The sequence below is a fragment of the Cupressus sempervirens genome, chromosome 9 (assembly GCF_028749045.1).
Source record: "Cupressus sempervirens isolate cs-2001-9-10 chromosome 9, ASM2874904v1, whole genome shotgun sequence".
NCBI lineage: Eukaryota > Viridiplantae > Streptophyta > Pinopsida > Cupressales > Cupressaceae > Cupressus > Cupressus sempervirens.
The window spans coordinates 211,200,775-211,221,325 of NC_143126.1; the positions used below are offsets into that span (position 1 = coordinate 211,200,775).

At 35.2% G+C, this 20,551-nt stretch overlaps 1 pseudogene; it reads left to right on the plus strand.

Moving 5' to 3' along the window:
* The first annotated feature begins 1,598 nt into the window (after positions 1-1,598).
* LOC149538250 (xanthotoxin 5-hydroxylase CYP82C4-like) overlaps positions 1,599-20,551 on the plus strand; it is a 51,594-nt pseudogene continuing 32,641 nt past the window's right edge.

The following is a 20,551-nucleotide window of genomic DNA, read 5'->3' on the forward strand; positions in this document are numbered from 1 at the left end:
GTCATTTTCAATTACTTGAATATGATGTTTTAACTAAGTAAGGAAATGCATGTTGACAATAAGGTTCTAATGAAGATTTTTTAGATAAATCTATTGATGAGGTATACATGTGCTTGCAAGGGTATTATATGAATTGTGGCAATGGTGAATATGTTGAAGACATTAATGATTAAGGTACAAAGGCTTATATCAAAGAAATAAAATTTTGGATTCTAAAGGCTAAGAAGATGTTGAGTAGAATATGGGAAAAAAAACTAAGAGGAAGAAGGATCCAGTGATAGCTACAAATATGAGTAATAAAATGCCAAATTATTGGATGACTACGAAGAAGGAACAATCTTGCATTCCTTTGAGTCAATAAAATCAATGTTTGATACAATGGAAGGAAAATATCTAGAAAAGAAGCACATATTCAAAAAACAAATTGCAAGAGCTACGTTCTTTCAACCAAAGGAGAATGATGGAAGAAGTTTTCGTGGTTTTTTTTATGCAAGAGCTTTTAATAGTTTCTTTAAAGCTTTTAATGGTTTTCTTAGTTTTTAAAAAAACTTGATGTTTATTAATAACCTCAAAATATTATTTCCAATTTAGAATGTTATTTGGTAGTTCATCTTATTTTAGTTTTAGGAAGCTTCACAACAAAGTTCAAGGTTTTTTGAGTTGTTTCAAAAATTAGCAAAAATGGTAAGAAATGAGTTTTATGAAAAAAATGCCAAAAATGATAATTTCAAATTTGTATTAAAATTTTTACTTTACCTCATAATAATGGAAGAGAATTTGGAAGATTGATAAAGAAGAGTTGTGGATTCCACAATATTTTAGTATTTTTCTTCTCTTATGTTTGTGTTAATGGTTTGTACAATTCTGGCTACACCAATATCTTGTTGAGTTCAATAGGATACGAGTTACAAAGAATAAAATTGTAATTGTCAAATTAGGGCATCAAGAAATTGTGTAGTGGGTCCCTTACATATACAAGATAGATAGATAGATAGATAAAATTTAACGTCCACGAGGCTAAAAATAGCCTATGGGACAACAAGACAACTCAAGCAGACTTAAGTAGCACTATTCGCTTCTTGTGCAGGATGATGATGAGTCCACCCAATTTCTCAATGTACTCTTCATTGAATAAGTTATGCCAAGAATTGTCACATATAGTATCCGCAAATTTATCTCTGCTACTCTTATAGACCTCACATTCTAAAATAAAGTGACTAAAAGTTGCTTTTAAGTAAAGTGTCTATGGAACTAGATTGATTTATACAAATAAAATTTTACTATTATTTTGAAGAACTAATTACTTTGGAGGTTTCTTCATTAAGGATTAGGTGGGTCTTAGAAGCTGGGCAATGTAGAGAAAGGCTCCACTATGGTTGTCTTTGGTTTAGGAACTGTTGCCATGGCTATAATTCACATACTCTTCTTACACATGGTCTTACGCAAAATTAATTTAAATGGAAAAACTTTCTGATCAGTCTGCTAAGGCCGATAGTGGATAATTCACATACTCTTCTTACACAGAGCTATGTCACCACTGAGAATGTTGACATTGTGTTGCTCGTAATGGTTCTGCCATCCAACTATGGCAGTTTGCCATGGCTGGCCAAGAAAATGGGTTGCAGCTGCTAGAAATTGAGCATTTCCTGGTGGCTGGGAAATGGGAGGACATCATCTTCTTGGTGGAATTAGGGGGATGAGAGAGGTAAGGTAAGGAAAAGAGGAAAGAGGGTGGTAAAATTTTATGATTTTGTGCCTCTCTTATTTTTGCATTTGAATGTGATTTTACATCTAAAAAATTGGTCTCATTTGGATGTACAAACAATGGTGGGAAGGGAGAAGATGTAATGTAGGAAGAAAATGAAAAACATATATTTGAATGCCTGTAACATGTACATTATTCATTATGCCTACTAATTTTCAGCATGTGAGACTGCAATTTTGATAGTGGATGGGTAGGAGAGATCCCATTTGAAACTAAAAAATCACTTTTAATATTTGTCTTAAATTTTGACATATAGATAAAAGATATGGGGGCTATGGAAATTGATCAATATAGAAATAGGAGTAGTTGGAATTACAATCTCTAATAATTTTATCCGACAACATATTAGATTGAGGTAGATTTGTAAGTGTGATTGTAGTCTTTTTTGAAAATTTGATAATCTTAGCAACCAACAAACATTTCTTTGAGGCAACGCATGTTGTTGTCTTTGTGTTCCATGTAGGTTAGTGTCATAGTTAGTGTACATTATAGATTAATCAATTTTGACCATAAATTACCATTGTTATATACAAGTGTCATTTGTTACCATGGCAAGCTTGTCCTATTCTCAATTTCCCAGTGAGTAATTAACTATTTAAATTGATATTATTGGTGAAAATTTGGCACTTAAAACTAGGTCCACAACATAATAAACTAGATTCCAATAGCAAAATGGCCTATCATAAATTTATTATTATGATTTAAACAACTTTCTCTTTTGTGCATATTTTAAATCTTCATCTTTGGCTTCATTTGTAACTCCACTCTACTCATCTTTGGCTTAATTGCACTCCCAAAAGACTTTGCATTGATTTTTTGCCCCAAAAATTCATGAAACCCATTACAAATCTTGGTGACAAAGAATTTAGGGTTTTCTTAATTCAATTTTTAAAAGATGTCACAATTTATCCTGTTAAAATGGAAACCCAAGACCCTTACCTCTAACTTGTTTACTTCCCACAACTTTCACCTCTAATTTGTTTACTTCCCACAACATTCCTACAAAGTGTAGACACCTAAATTTGATTACATCGCTTTGGTAACCTTATTTAGTTATCTCTAAAGGCATCATTAATTAAATTTCTATTTAATTAATTTTTTGTCATCCCCTAGCTGATTAATTTAATTAATCATCTATAGTCCTAATTGATAAATCAAATAACCTATAATTTATCAATTAAATCCTATTCTCCTATCTAATTCCAAAATTCCAATTTATTAAATAAATTTATTTGATAAATAAAATTCTCAAATCTAATAACCCCTAACCTATCCCTAACCCTTCATTTAGCCTAATCCACCCCATCCACCCATAATAACTAAGCTTAGTCACTAACTCACCCACCCTCATTAAATGCCATCCACTTATAAATCTCTAACAAGCTTAGTCTAATCCTAAATCACCTCTAATCCCCCCCAACCTTGTCACATTCCCTAAGTAAGCTTAAGACTTTTCTAAGCCAAGCAAAGTCAACAATCTCAACTCCCTCCAAAATATCCCAACCACTAAGCCTTCAATGCTCTTACAAAGCCATAAAGACTCTTACAAGCCCATTCATTGCTCTTACAAGCCATAATGAAGGGTCTTTATGAGGATATTATCCCTTGAGCCTCCTTTGTTGACTCATCTTTGCCCTTTTCTCCATCCACTCACCCTGTGACCTATGTCACTCCCTGGTTGGTGCTAAACAAGCACAATCCATGTGCTCCCTTTTGAGTGCATCCTAGCCCTCCTTAAGCTTTCATCTCTCCTTCCATCTTAGCCCTCCATCCCTCAAGCTCTTAGCCTATAAATTGAATCCCCTCCCAAGCCATTTCAATCACAAATTTTTGAGCTAAAGTTATAATGCTAGTTTGAGAAACAAAGCCCTTAACCATGCCCTTATAATGCCAAATTGAGAGCTCACAAAGCTACCAATTTGCCATTTCTATCTCCATTGAAGCTAGTTTGAGAACCTTGAGCATACATCCCACATCCACATAATAGACTCATCTCTAAATCAAGTGACCATTCTCATTGGGAGAGCCATTCCATGGCTCATATTCTCATTTGAGGGTTTTCACTTTGTCTCTCATATATGTTATGATTTTTATGCTAGTTAATGCTTTGTTCTCTTGATAGATTAGTGTTTCTTGTCTCATATACATTTTGGCATGCCTGGTGGGACCCCACTATGGGTCATTTAATCATCCATTTCTATCTATATGTTGTTTTTTTAATAATCTAATGTTTCTTGTTGTTTAAGTGAGTTGTAGGGTGTTTCACTTGTTTTCGTAGGTTGAAAGGCGCACTTGGGAAGAAGACATACCCTCAAAAATCCAAAAATAACAAAAAAAATAAAAATTTTTGAAAAAATTCATGCATTTCAATTCTTTTCACATAGTGTCGTCTCCGTAGATTGGCGTCTACGCCTGCAAACTATCGTCTCCGCTTCTTACTCTTTTGTCTCCACAACCAAATTGGTGTCTCCACAGTTTGGCATCTCCGCTTGGTCTTCTACTGTCGGCGTCGCCACTATACTATCGTCTTTGCACCCTTATCTGTCATCTCTGCAGTTCAACGTCTCTGCCTAGCTTTTCGTTATCTTCGTCATCATTTTTTCTTATCTATCATCTTCGTCGTTGCCTCTCCTATTTTTTCGTCTCCGCCGCCACCATCCCATACTGTCGTCTCTGCAAATCAGCATCTTCGCAAATCAGCGTCTCTGCTTGTCTCCTATTTTCTTTGCTGCCAAACTGACCTGTCGTCTCCGCTTTTTTTCTCTGTCGTCTTCGTAGACTAGTGTCTCTGCAATTCAACGTCTTCACAGTTTGGCATCTCCACCTGATGAACTGTCATCTCTGCCTATCATTATTGCATTTTTGTTTTAGCATCTCAGTTCTTGCACTTTAAAAAAAAAAAGAAAGTATAAATCAAATTTTAACTTTTGGTGGTTCCATAGAGTAGAGGTTTTTCTAAGCGTTTTTACGCCTAGAAAAAATAACAAAAAAAGTTAAATTTTTTTTTTCCATAGTTAAGCTTTCAATTTGGAAGATTTTGGGTGACTAATCAAATTGCTTTTTTGTTTCATTACAGGTTGGAGCAACAAACTTCATCATATTTTTTAAATTTTTCTTGGAATGAACTTGCATGTTTAAACACGTTTTCCTTTGAATGTATGTTGCTCAAAACACACTCTTGAATGCAATGGATTAAAATCAATCTTTCTTGGAATGCATGCTTAAAACAAACAAACTCAATCTTGAATGCAAAAGATCAATTAACTATTGCAATATCTCACACTTCAATTTTTGATGCATTAAAAAGGACAAAAAAATCTCTCTTTTGCATGCAACTTAGGTAAAGTTAATTTTTGAACACTTAAGAAATTTGTTAAGTTAAAAAAAAATCAACAAAAATCAAATTTAGTAGTTTCTTCATTGGACTCACCCTCTTTAATCACCCATCAATTTAACCATTGGTTGCAATCTTAGCACCATCTATGGGGATGGGTCCACCTAAGAGAGTGTTAAGTGTTACATAATTAGATTCTACTTAATTCACTTTTTGAGGGTTTGCCTTAAATTTATAAGATTTCTTCAATGTCCAAAAATTTAGATTCAATTGATCACACTTCAAGTTTGGATTTTAAAATTGAACAACCAATTGACGTGGAGGGCCTTCGGGCGCGTGCTTGACAATCGAGTTTCACACACCTTTGTTTTGGGCTTAAAACAAACTCACACTCAATCTTGAATGTCTTAAAAAAAATTCAATTGATACTTGACATGGAGGGCCTCCGGGTGCGAGAGTTTACTTTTGTTGACCCTAAATCTTCTTGGTGTATGCATTCTTCGATTGATTTTACTTTTGTTAATGCTTCAAGTTGAAATTGAACATTGTCTCTTAAACATGAGTGCTTGCAAAGTCTAGATCAACACACATAAGAGTTAGTTGGTAAAAGAACAAGCGTGTTTTTTAGCTCAAGGTCATCCAAGTCTTCTCTCCCCTTGTCGTCTTTCGAGGCCATCTTGGGTGCATAAGATTAGGATCCAAAACCTTGTTTCTCTTTTTAGGAGGCCTGCTTGAAGATTTCATCACCCCTTGGGATGACCTCAACTCCAGTGTTCTGGCAGAGTATAAAGATCGGGAGGTGAATCCAAAGACACCTCTCTAAGAATCAAGATTTTGTCACTCAGGCTAAGCCTTAAGGAACTTTATACCCTTGAGAAGTGAAAGAGGAGAAGTGGGTTACTGCTCCTCTCAACTATGTGACATCTTTTTGTTTTCATCTACGAATTTGGGCCTCACGTACCTTGGGTATATCGAGGACTCCTTAGCTAAACCAACTGTCAGCCTTGTAGACAACCATCTAGGATGTTAATGTGTTTGAAGTGACTGATCGAAACATTTGTAAAACATACACACTCCTTGGTGCAAGTATCACATTATGAGAATCAAAAACTTCTATCTGGTTTTTCCTATCTATTGCTTGATTTTTTACTTGTTAAATGAATGTTTTCCAAACTTGGTCAATCCTAGCTTAGGGCATACTTAGCGTAGTCACTGCCTATTCTAGAAGTTGAACAAGTTGAAGCAAAATAACCAAGATCTTTCAAATGGGGTTGCAAGCTTTGGGTTTAAATATGGAGGAAACTTCATAGTTAAGCGCGCTCAGGCTAGAGTAGTACTGGGATGGGTGACCTCCCAGGAAGTCCTGGTGCTTCACCCCTGTGAGCATCACCTAGATCCAATGAGTGCTAAGTGTTCCATTTATTCTCATGAGAGATGGATTCATGTTGAATCACTACTCATGAAATATGGGTCATCGAGTTTGACTCAAAATCACATAGTTAAATCCTGCTATTCATATCACAAGATCTTTCAAAGCCAAGTAGATTCAAGAATTCATGTTAGAACAACCCAAACCCAAACAAAAGTTTCACAAAGTTAAACTCAAGGCATCTCAGGCATACCAAGAACTTTTAGCTGAGAGAAAGGAACTAATACCAAGCCCTCGAATTGCCAAACTCCACAAAGAAGAGGAAAAAGCTGCCAACAAAGCCCTTCAAGACACCTGGTTAGATCACACTATCCAACTTAACCAACATCCAGGAGTTAACAATGCTTATGCCTTACCGACTAGGCATGACTTCTATGATTAGACCCCCTTGTTTCTCCACATCTTCTGGCATAAGCTTCACTTTAGAGTCATCTTTGTAGGAAAGCCAACCATCTTTAGTCCTCCCCTTAAGCATTTTAGCTCATTCATCTCATTTAGAACCAAACCATCTAGCTAGAAATCCAAAAACTTCACATCCAAGCCTTCAAAATTGTTGTCACCTTGCCAAAGGTTTTCCATTCCTACCATCTTACAAATCCACCAATCTCACCAAGGTTATCCCTTTGATAGAGCTTTGTCTAGGGTAATCTAGCTTTGTCACTTGTTATCCCTCATCACCTTGAGCTAAAGGTTTTGATCCACAAGTGGTCAATCTCGTGTTCTTCCTAAAGGATCATCAGTCTATCCTTAAGTTGATACAATCACCACCAAGCTTGCACATAGGAAAGCAGACCTTTCATGCTTTGGCAACATATCTTTGAAGTTATAATTCTCAACCCAATCCTCTTTAGGTTTTGTCATAAAGCTTTGCCTCAACCTAGGAAATCACTTGCATAGAAAAGCCTTCCCCTTTTGCATCCATCAGCATTGTTGCATCTCATCCCTAAGAACATTCTGTATTTTCACGCCACCTGTCACTCGCTTAGCCAAGAAGAAAGAAATAATGGAGCCCTATCATTTGGATCGAACAACATCACCCCCCTTGAGCACTCAGCCATCCTTCAGCCCAGAGAAAGCTACACCATCATCTATTGATGTTGAAGCTTTCATGAACCAACTAGGAAATGCAGTATTGGTGAATGCCATTATAGACAAGAACAAAGAAACAATCATGGCTAACTTTAGAAGGGACAACATAGGAACCTTTGACTTTAGAAGACCTCCTCCCTTATCAGATCCATCTCACCCATTTTTTGGACAACTCCCACCACCCATAGGCTCTTATGATTCAAATTATCCTCAATATGTTCCAAAAGAAGAGCCTCAAGCCAATCCTTTTGATCCAACAGACTCCAAACATACCAACCTCCACTCAAGTTGAAATCTCCCTTCCACAAGCCAATCTAGCCACCATCACTCCACCATTGGTCCATACCACTCCATCCCGAACCCTCTTCACCCAAAAAACCTCATCATTCACTTCCTTCACTATTGCTACTGCTGCTCCCCAACCCAGCCTTCTAAATCCACCCATCTCCCAAATCAGTGCTAGCATCTTTGGCCAACCTCAACAATATACAACAGGGATGCCACCCATGGGGCCAAGTAATCAACCCTTCATCATCTCCAACTTGTTTACCTCAGCTCAAAATACAATTCCATCATTTCCACTAGGTCCTTGGAGCTTAGTGCCATCAACCACAAATCCACAAGTTACTACCCTCACTCCACAAAGCTATCAAACCCCACAAGCTACTACCAATGTTCTGCCAAGCTCTCAAGTGACCCAAGCTCCTCCCACCATGCTACCAAGCTTTCAAATCCAGCCATCAAGCTATCAAACCCCATTAGTTCCATTCCCAAGCTTTCAATTCCCACCACCTCCACCACCAACTAATCCATTACCTCCTATTACCAACTATTTTTCTATGCCACTTCTAGGAGGTAATCCACCACCACCACCAATCACCAATTACTTAGCCTCTTTTGCCATGCAAACACCTTCCTAGATGAGGGCACAACCCACATATATTGGTCAAAATCCTCAAATCCAAAGCCAAGTTCCACAAGCTCCCCAAGCTTGACAACCATATTATACCTTACCTCCACAAAGCAATCCATTTATCCCAAATCCCATACTAGTAGCAAGCCTCGCAACACATGCAACAATATGTGCCACCTCCACCTCAGCAACCCATCATCCACCATTCAGTTGCTCAATCCATGTACAATCATTACCAGCCCATACCTCAAAGCCATCCATATTCCATTGCCCCATCTAGCGCATACCTACCTCAGGGCACTCCTACATTCGGGACACCCTAGCCATCACCCATTAATTCAAAATGGGAAGCCATGAAGATAGCTTTAAAGAACATCCAGGAGGGAAATGATCCAAAAACCTTCAAGTTTGAGAATGTGTGTCCTTACCCATTTGATAGAACCATTACCATGACAATATTTCCCAAACACTTTGAGGTACCCAAGTTTGACAAATTCAGAGGAAAAGGAGACCCTATCACACATATCAAAGAATTTTACATGTACTTCCAAAAAGTGGCATACAATGATGTCTTCCTCTTGCATCTTTTTCCCAAAAGCTTGGCCGGACCAGCTCTTGAATGGTTTTATAGAATACCATTTGGCACAATTAAAAACTTTGTTGAATTGTTTGAGGCATTTGTAGCCCAATATGCCCATCTTGTTGGAATAGAGCTATTAGTAGTTGATCTTGTCCACACTAAGAAAAAAGGTGGAGAAAGCCTTCTCGAATATCTGCAAAGATGGTAAACCCTTACCACCCGCATATCTTGCACTTTTCCAGAGTTCCATTTGGTGAAAATGTTTATTGATAATGCCCATCCTAGCTTGGCTCACCACATGACCATGAACTGTTTGCAGACCTACAAAGATATCAAAGAGAAAGGAATGATCCTTGAGCAAGGACTCATTAAAGATGGTGTGGTCAAGATTTACAAGAAGGCTAACCAAAATCAAACGCATTCAAATGACAAGTTTAGGTATTGGAACAATAAGTACATTGCAATAGATGGCATCACTGACACTAGACATGTGAATATTGTTGGTCCTTCTCAAAACCAGTCGAACCCACCTTATCAACCAAACAATCAACAAGCTATCAACTACCAACAATAGAATAACCAAAGCTATCAAAACCACAATCCAAGACCCAACTTTCAAGGGCCTAGCAATCAAGCTAATACCATCAATGTAGCTGCAGGGAAAAAACCCAGATTCCAACCTACACCTAGAAATTATACAACCCTTGGTGAGCCATTGGATGTTATTTTTGAGAAATTAGTTAAGGAAAACCTCATCAAATTTCCTCCTACCCAGAAAATCGACCCAAGCCAATCCAAAGCTACATGGTACAAAGATAATGAGTACTACAAATTTCATAGCGTAAAAGGTCACACTACCCTCAGATGCATGAAACTGAAAGATTATGTGGAAGACCTCATTGATCGGAAAGAAATCACTATTGGTGCCCAAACCTCTCCCAATGTAGGCTTACAGATCTATCAAAATGCTTTTCCTCCTCACAACAACCAAAATTCTAGAAAAGCACCTATCCAAACCAACAACAACAACATCAACAACCACCAACCAAACTTATTCAAGAGCATCCAAAGGTATAAGGGCAATCCTGTGTCACCCAAAAAAAAAATGTACTTAGACTTTGTTTCTATTTCATGTGTTTTCATTTTTGGATACCCATTTGGGTCAAATAAAGGTTCCAACTCTCACAGTTCCACTATCAGTGTTCTAGGATAGAGTATTTGAACACCTTGGGATATGTGTAAATGCCAAAAAAAGGAGTATGTAATTGGGCCATCATTTTGGTAAACTAGAAGGTGTAATTGGGCCTTTTCTAGATTCTTTCAAAATGTAACATTTACTTCCAAATACTTTAAGGTAACTTACATTAGGTTTATAGCCATACCATAACTCATAGGGGGTTTTGAATGAGTCTTTCTTTAGCTATACTCATTTCAAGGTATAAACTGTAGTACTGATAGCTTCCTTCTAGTATTTGATAGGAATGCTTTTTTCAATCATTAAAGTTCTTGCACAATCCATGATGGATCTATTTTTTCTTTCAACTATTCCATTTTGCTAGGGTGTTCCAAGGGCTGATACCTATCTTTTGATTCCTCTTTCAATGCAAAAGTTATTGAATTCATGTGAAATAAATTCTCCACCTCTGTCTGACCTCAAACATTTTAATTTTTTCCCTATTTCTTTTTCTACTCTGGCCAAATACCATTTGAACTTTTCAAATGCTTCTGATTTGTTTCTTAGATACATGACTATCATCATTCTTGAGTAATCATCAACAAAAAGAATGAAGAACTTGTCTCCAGTATAGCTTTCAATTTCAATGGGTCCACATAAATCAGTATGCACAATTTCTAATATATCTTCAGACTGATAGTTTTTACTTTTAAAACTAGTCTTTCCCATCTTTCCAATCTGACAATTTTGGCATAGACTGACCTCAGGTTTCTTTATGTTGGGAATGCCTCTTACTTTCCTGAATTTGCTTATCTTTACCAAATTATCAAAGTTTACATGACACAACATTTTATGCCATAACCAACTTTCTTCAATTTGAGCAATGAAACATGAACAGTCACCTAGTTCAAGATAGAATAAGTTACCTTTAGTTTGAGTGTCTGATCCAATCAGCTTTCCTTTCCCATCTAGCAGTCTTGCTTTACCATGTATGAATTCTATTTTGATTCCATTATTGAGTAGCTGTGCCACACTTAATAGATTATGCTTTAGTCTTTCTACCCAATAGGCATTATCACATAAGTTCCTTGGTTAGAGAGATTTTTCCTCTTCCTTTAATACAACAAGGTTTATTGTTACCAAACCTTACACTACCACCATCATAGTCTTCAAAGTATTCAAACTTATTCTTGTCGCCAGTCATGTGATGAGAACAACCACTAATTATGATCCATGTATCATTTTTGCTCATATGAGAAATGAGTGCCATCTCCTCATCATTATCAGATTCATCTTTCGCAGCAATGTAGACAATCTCATCTTCTTCATCATTAGAATCATTAGAATCTTTAGCCATAAAACATGTTTTCTTACCTTTATCCTTGAATGATTTGAAATCTTTCTTGCCATTCCATCTGTGATATTTCTTCTCATCTTTATTCTGCTTGTTTGGACACCTAGTAGCAATATGACCAACTTCTTCACATGAAAAATAGATTAGAGGTACTTTACCTTTGTATTTTCCTCTGCCTCTAGAATACTTCCTTGCTAAAAGGGCTTCAATTACTTCAAGATCACTGTCTAAACTTTGGTGTGATTCATCTTCACTTTCTGACTGAGATTTCTTTTTGCCTTTCTCCTTGAGTGAAAGTTTTGCTTCAAATGCTGATTCAATGTTCTTGGAAGTTGGAACATAGTTATCAAAGTTGTCCAGTTCAAATGTAGTCAATCTTCCAACTATAGCCTCTAGATTTATTTTGTGATTTGCTTCACATATTCTTTCTTGAATTGCAAAAACTCTAATTGCATAAATGGGAAATAGAGTTCTAAGAACTTTACTTATAACTGTCTCTTCACTGATATCTCCTCTAGAAGCTTTGATTGCACTGACACATGTTTTAACTCTTTCAACATATTTTGCAATGTTTTCATCCTCTCTCATACTCATTTGATCAAATTGTCCTCTCAAACTTTCTACTTTGGGTCTTCTAACATTATCATCTCCTCCATAGATCTCGTTTAGATTTTCCCACATTTCAAAAGCAGATTTGCAGTCCTTGATATCATCAAATTCTTCATAACTCAGAGAAGATGCTATATTTATCATCATAATGTTGTGAGTCTTATTTTTAGCAATATCATTGACAGATAGTGTACCAGCTGGTTCTGCATATTTTTCATCAAGGTACTTCAGTCTTGTATCACCAATGGATGCTAGGTGAAGTCTCATCAGTCCTTGCCATGCTGAAAAGTTATTTCTATTAAGTCTTGAGATTTCCCTTTTGTAAGACATCCTGATCTTTGGCTTAGATCCTTGAAATCTTATCCTACAAGCACTAAGAGCTCTGATACCAATTGTTAGAAATAGAGATGGAGTAACTAAGAGGGGAGGGGTGAATCAGTTACCACAAAAATATCTCTACAGATCCTTGGATGTCTTAAAATAAAATTGCTGCTAGCACTTGGTGACTATACAAATAAATGGTGAAACTTGATAGATGTTCTGTTAACTTATTAAGCATTTAAGGTGATTAACATGAATGCATAAAGAAGTAACATGAACACAAGAGACACCGGATTTAATGTGGAAACCCAATTTGGAAAAAACCACCAAGTAACTAGTTACCAATTTTCAGTCTTCTGAAGTGAGCCCTGTTAGGAGACAACCTTGTTAAAGGTTACAAAACACACTATTAGGTGTGACCCTATTAGAGGATTTAATCACCTTGTTAGAGGTCTTTAAAACAATTCAATTGAACTATCACCTTATTAGAGGATTTACAAAATGGCTGTCAAACCAACTCTGTTAAGAGATTTTGAATCACTGTTACAATGATTAGAAAGCAACAATGAAGTGATCTGAAATATATGCAGCTTATCTTTACTGAATACAGATCTCTATTTTGTTTCACTAGATCCTCATTGATCAAATACAACTTTTTAGCTTCATAGGGATATCTAATCCTTCCTCATCATTCATTCATTTATTCATTCTCACTCTTATGCATCCGTACACTTGCACTTTGAATTCACAACTTGACCTTTCATATATATGTTATAGTTTGTCAAGTCAGCTCAATTACAAGTTACAACAATGGAAAAACATAAAATCAGTCGGCTGCACAAAATAGTTAAACTTAATTCTTTGGAACAATAAAATCCTTCACTGCCTAACCCAGCTTGGTGACCACTGCTCCAGAATGGTTTCCTCGATGTTAGCCAAGTGAAGCTCAGTAAACACTATAAATTTGCAATTTCCTTCAGAGATCGAGTTAACTCAGTGAATACTGAACTTTCTTAGCTTACCGAGTAACTTTCTTTCGCTTACCGAGTGAGCTCGATAAAAGCTAACTTTCCTTCACTTACTGAGTGAGCTTGGTAAAAGCTAACTTTTCTTCATTTATCGAGTGAGATTGGTGAAAGCTAACTTTTCTTCGCTTACAAAGTGAGCACAGTAAAAGCTAACTTTTCTTTGCTTACCGAGTGAGCTTGTTAAAGGCTAACTTTTCTTGTAATGTTTAGGAATTTTTGGTAGTCACTATAAAATGTTTTGCTAACCATCTGAGCTCGGTAGACTCTGTTTGATGGCTGATATGACATTTGTGTAACTTTAAAGACAATACACAATTAACAATTGTATCCAACAACAATATACTTCCTCCAGGGCCCAGAGTGCTCCCCCATAATAGGCCATTTTCATCTTCTAATGGACAAGAAAAAGCCATTACATAGAATTCTTAATTAACTCTCAAAACATTATGGACTCATTATGCATCTTAGATTTTGTATCCACCCTATTTTGGTCATCAGTTCTTCAGATCTAGCCAAGGAATGTTTCACAGTGAATGATTTAGCTTTTGCTTCAAGGCCTCCTCTTTCTCAAGGAAAACATCTTGGTTACAATTTTATGTTCATGGGTTGGGCTCCATATGGATTTTACTAGAGAATTGTTAGAAAAATTTGTGCCCTTGAGCTTCTTTCTTCTAAGCATATCCAAACATACAAACCCAAGAGAATGAGGGAGATTTGTAAAACTATGAAATATCTCTTTCAAGAGGCTGAGATGAAAAGAATAGTTAATATTAGAAATGTTTTGTCTCAAATGACTATGAATGTTCTGATGAGTATGATAATGGGTGACCATTTTTTGGGTGAGGAAGGAGGGATTTCATATGAAGAAATTGCACATCTAATTGAGGAGTCATTTGTGCTCCAAAGGGCTATCAATATTGGAGATTATATTCCATTGTTGACATGGCTTGATTTGCAAGGGTATGCGAGGGCTATGAAGAAGTGCAAGGGAAAGTAGATCCCTACATGTAGAAAATAGTGGAGAAGCACAAGGAAAACCAACCAAAAGAGAAGAAAGAGATGGATTTCATAGATGTGCTCATCTTGTAGGCTGAGGAGAAGGGTGAAGTAATTCTTGATAAAGATGTCTTCGTCAAAGCCATTGCCATGGTAAGTTTTCTTCTTGGCCCTTTCCTCACATTTCTTAAAGGTTTTTTTTAATTGTTCCCCACCAAATCAAGAGGAATGATGTGTTAGTAGTAATCAAGCCCATGGTAGTGACGAATTTTGGAATTTGTCTATCATGATCTTAATAATGATGGGTTTAGAAAAATGTCATTGTCAATTTTTTTTATAGGTAATTAGTTGAAGTTTAGTTTATTTATTATTATTTTTTGAGATTAATTAATATTGTGTTAAGTTTGAGTAGATTAGAATCTAAACTATATTCAAGATGAAAGGTTCACAAGTTACCATTATATTGTAAACTCTTGCCTATTTTTAATTTTTTTTAGAATTTGATTTTTTTATTAATTTAATTAGTTACACATGCCATATATGGTAAACATTTTATTTATAATAAAATAGTGCAAATGATCTAGTTACAAGTTTAAAACATGTTATTATAGATAACTAGGATATTTTTCCTCTGCAAGTCAATTTGTGATATTGCTATTATAATTTATTTGTGTTGTTAATCAAATTATTGACCCATCTTTCGTGAGTAGTTTATACAAGCCTATCTCTCCCAAGAATGAATGGAGCACTTAGCTAGAATGAATTACTTGTGCTCCGTCGATTTTGACAATATATACAAATATATACAAATATTAAATTTTAGAAATCTATGTAAAATCTCAATTTTACTAAATAAATATTCTATAATTCAAACATTTTATTTTAAAATAATATAAATACATATATTAATAAAATAAAATAATTAAAATTTGATTCTAAATTTATATTTAAATATTTAAAATTTAGAAGCCATTAAAAATTTCTAAATAATTTTATTTTATCATTAATATTAAAAAATAAGATTATTTTTATTATAATTAAGATGCTATATTGTCAATAATATTTTTTTTATGTTTTTTAATAATTTCAAGTGTCATATTTATTGTTTTATAAAAATATAGACCATTAATTTATGTGGTCCAAAAAAAATTCAAGTTGTGATATAGGATTCAAAAGTGAAAAATGACCAATACGACTATCAAATCTTTGGTCTAGTGGAAGGCTTGTAATGCCTCACCCAAAGAATGAATAGTTTTTTTCTTAAGATAAGTTACTTAACAACAACATAAAGTAACCAAGTGCAAGAATGAAATGTCTATACAAGCTATAAAATAGAGAACATAGCTAAACTCACATGTTCACTTACACTAGCTAAAGTCTTACAAACATTTCCAAAGATCTCCAAGTACTAAACCATAACTTACAACTACAAAGCACACAAATCATGAGAGTACACAAGGAGAGATATTCTTTTGAAGCCCCAAAGAACAAGTTCCTAACATGGTTAAACATACAAGTCTATTTCCACTAACCATATCACAATCAAGAATTATAAGAAGAGACCCTCAAATGGTCATGCACAAGACAAGAGCTCAAGGTTACAACCACTCATCTACTAGACACTAGGTTGAATCTTGAAATTGGCTAAGTTTGGAATCTTGAAGCCTTAAAATCTAAGTTTGAATTCATGAAGCCTTGAGATTTTCTAGAATCTTTATCTTTACTCAGAGAGGTATGGAACATATCTCAAATGATTCATTGCATATATTAAAATATATCTTAAGTATAAGTTGGCATATATTTAATTTTTTATATCTAATTCCTTATACTTAAACAATATATTTTATTCACCTTAAAGCTAATATGTTTTAATATGGGAAGATGTCGGACCTAAAATGGTAATCAAAATCATATTTCACATCTCCTCAATGTGTGTGAAAACACTCACTATTTTTCATGCAAAAAACTAGCCGAGATGCTCGTGTGAGTCAGGATTTTTACATGAGTTTTCCCAATGAGCCACACAAGTTTTCCCATCAGATGCACATGAGACTTTGTTTCACCATGTAAAGAAGTAAATACTTATGAGAGAGAATACATGCTTGCATGTGAGAATACATTCTCTTGCACAAGAGAACATATTCCCATGCAAGAGAATAGATTCTCATGGAAGAAACTATCCTTCCCATGCGAGAAACACTAACATTGCATCAACAAGACAAGAAGAAAGTGCATTAAAATATGAAACCTCCACACTGATGAGCATCCGATCCATGTAATTCAAGGAATGATCTCTCGAGATCATGAAAGTAAATCTAAGAACTTGAATAAAGCTAAAATACACATTGTAATCATATAAATCCATCTACTCAACAACATCAATCTACAAAATTATCATAGACAACATTGCAGTTAAAAGGGAGTACACACATGCAATATATCTAAATAAAATCAACCATGCTCATTTCCTCCTTGTCATAACAAGATAGTTGGATTTGTCTCATGCGATCGTTCTTACCAAAATTCATCATTTAATATCATAAAATATAGGTACATCCAACATGCTAATCTACCAATAACATCACTCATCCCAAGTAGTGGTAAGAAATCTCAACTACGAAATATGACACACCATCATGATAAATATATGCATCAAGTAACATACTAATCATCATCTATACATTATATCAAATGCATCCAAAGTAAGACATAAATCGAAAGAGAACATACTCTCAATACACTGAAGTACCAAGTGAATATCTAGCACTGGCCTCAAACTGGAAGTAGATCATCTTTATACACTAGTCACTAGCATTGGTATAGGTAGCTACACCTCCTAACCAAGTGGTGCTCATAGGTCCACACTCGTCATGCTAATGAAGATAATGATCTAACCACAACCACACACCATATAGTCATCCAAGGCTAACACTCATGCCAAATAGTATAGAGGACTGAGACCAAGATCATGAGACAATGTAATACAAGAGGTCCTAGTCATATGTTCTATGGGGTTACTATGTAGGGACTCTAGTGGAGTGTAAGTCACTTGATATATGAAAACCCAAGATAAACATCATGCAGAAACTCTCCCTTTGGAGGCCATCACATTATGTCCTTAGTAAACCCATAAAGACACCTGCCCTCAGAAAATCCATAAATGCACATATCCTCAGATCAACCTATACATATATTCTCTTATCTTAGTTTTATTACCCATTAATTCATTTAGTTATCACTTATTAAAAACTCCTTCACATTTACCTTGTCAAAGATGTTACTCGAGGTAATGAGAGAAGCCAATCCACATGTCTACATTACATACCCATGCTCATTATATGATAAGTGTCCAAGGAAAATGCAAGTTCCCAACCCAACAAAAAAATTAACAATCCCTCGACCAACCTATATCTGGAAATTTGGGTCTCACAAGATCCTACCATATGCATGTGCATGTGCTCATGTGTGAGAACAACCAACTTTATGAATACAATCACATAAAACCAATGCAAGGGTTGGATATGAGAAAAGAAACAATTGATACAAGTATAAAATTTCACTCAATTGGCCTATAGCTGATGTTAGTCTTAGATTAGTTTTGACAATGGAGTGTCTATACACTTAAGTCATTTACTTAGTTCATGTCGAACAAATAACGTATGCTAAACACAAGATATATATTAGAGCATGTTGAGCAAATAGTGAGTACTGAGTCACTAAGTGCGGAGCAAACAGTATGTGCCAAGTGATTCAAGAGTCAAGCAAGAAGTGCATGCCGAGTCATTCAGATGCTGAGTGAAAACATTAAAGTCATAGTATGTGCCAAGCACCAGGGAATTCAGATACCGAGTAACACAATTTTGTCATAGTTGTTTGTATTGGAACAAACTACTATATAAACCATTTTTTGGCTGACTTAAGGATTGAATTGTGATATTTTATTGATAAGGATAAACCTTAATTGGGAATCCCTATGTATTACATGCACCCAACTAGATAAAGGGAAAGTTTAAGTGGCAATATGGATGAATCACAATCGTTGATTCATACCTAACCCTAAGTCACCTAGGTCTTCTTAAGAAGGAAAAACCATAAACTTAAAAGGTGAGAAAATGAGTAGAGAGGGAATGAATGAATGATCAAGGAGAGTTTTGCATGCACAAACTAGGACATTCATGGTGACCAAGGAATTATGATCTAAATTGAATTGCATAATTAGTCAAAGGAGAACAAAGGAAGGAAACAGTGAATAGCAGAGAGACATCTAATCAAGAAGGATCAAGTACACAACATAATAGAGGTGATCTATCATCAAGCATCAGAGTGCTAATTATAGGATTATTGCCGAGACATTCTAATAGGTGAACCAATTAAATCTCTTAATAGAGTAGTCCTAAAAGATTATATTGAAATCCTGTAACAAGGTGCTTGCTTAATTATGAGTTGAAGTCCTTTAATCAGGCACACTTCTAATAGGGTGTTGAAATCCTCTAAAAAGGTGAGACCTAATAGTCTTTGTAAGCCTTTAATAGGGTAGACCTTTCACAAGGTATATCATGTTTCATGATCAAACATTGTAACCTTCATTGGATACACTTTATTGCTATAGTAGTGAAATTTTTTGGGTGTCATCCCCACCCCAGTTTTACCTTCTCATTGGAGGGTTTCTAAGTAATCATATCTTGCATCATATATGTGTGAATGATTACTTGTTTACATACTTTAGATGTATATACTTTACATAGTATTTCAATTTACTTATTGAATATATGAGATGGATGTGAGGTGAATATTTTATAGGTTAAAGTTTAAAGCACTAAGTTGGAAAAGATCATTGAGAACCAGGAGACTAAAATACAACTCATTCTACATCAGTTGAATGAAGCAAGAGAAGATCTAAAGAAATTATTGACAAGAAAGAAAAAAATTTCTATTGAGGATAATGACACACAATGCCAAGAGATGGACACTACTAAGCTATTTGCAAATGAAAACTCCAAAAAATTTGATGCATTAGTTGTAGATCTAATGGAAAAGAATAGAACCCTAGCTAAAGAGATTAGAACCTTAATATAGAACAAGAATCACAAGCCATATTACTATGTGAGGTGACCAAATAGAAAAAGAAAGCTATAGAAGAAAAATTCATGCTTCAAGATGATGAAAGAGTTTTGATTAGCAGACTAGAAGAGAAATCATCAGAAGTAAACAAGATTGCTGACATGAAATTCGAAAAAATGAATCAAGTCATGATTGCTAATCATGAAATAAATAGTAAAGACATTGAGATAACAACACTAAAGTTGCAGAAAGAATAGTTGAGCGATGATTTGAAAAGAGAAAAGGAGTTTTCTGAAAGTTTTAATAAACCAAATAAAGCTATCAAGTACTTTAAACAATTAATGAGATCTCCTAGATCTAACAATGATACATCTAGACTGGGATACACAAGTACTAAAAAAGAACCATCCAAAAGTGCTGAAGAAAGAAGTGAAGGTAAGAACTCAAAACCTACTTGTGATAATTGTGGTAAGAAAGGACATACTACTAATGTGTGTAGGAGAAAAACTACAAATCAAAATGTTAAGTAGAAGAGCATGGATCACTACCATATGTGCAACAAAAAAGGTCATTAGGCACATGAATGTAGAACTAAGACCATGCACAATAAAAGATTTGAAGGATATTGTTATAATTGTCAGGAGTATGGACATAGAGCTTTTGAGTGCAGATCCAAACCCAATTGTTCATCAAACAAGCAAACAAAGGTAAAGAACAATGACGACTCTTATAATTGGGATTATAATACAAGGTATAGTTGTCACTACTATCAAGAGTATGAACATGATCCTGAGAACTATATTAGAAAATAGTTTAGAAGTGATTAAAAAAGATAGTTAAGTCAAACCACATGTTTTAGTTATTTGAACATTGGTCACATTAGTCAATATTGTCCAAC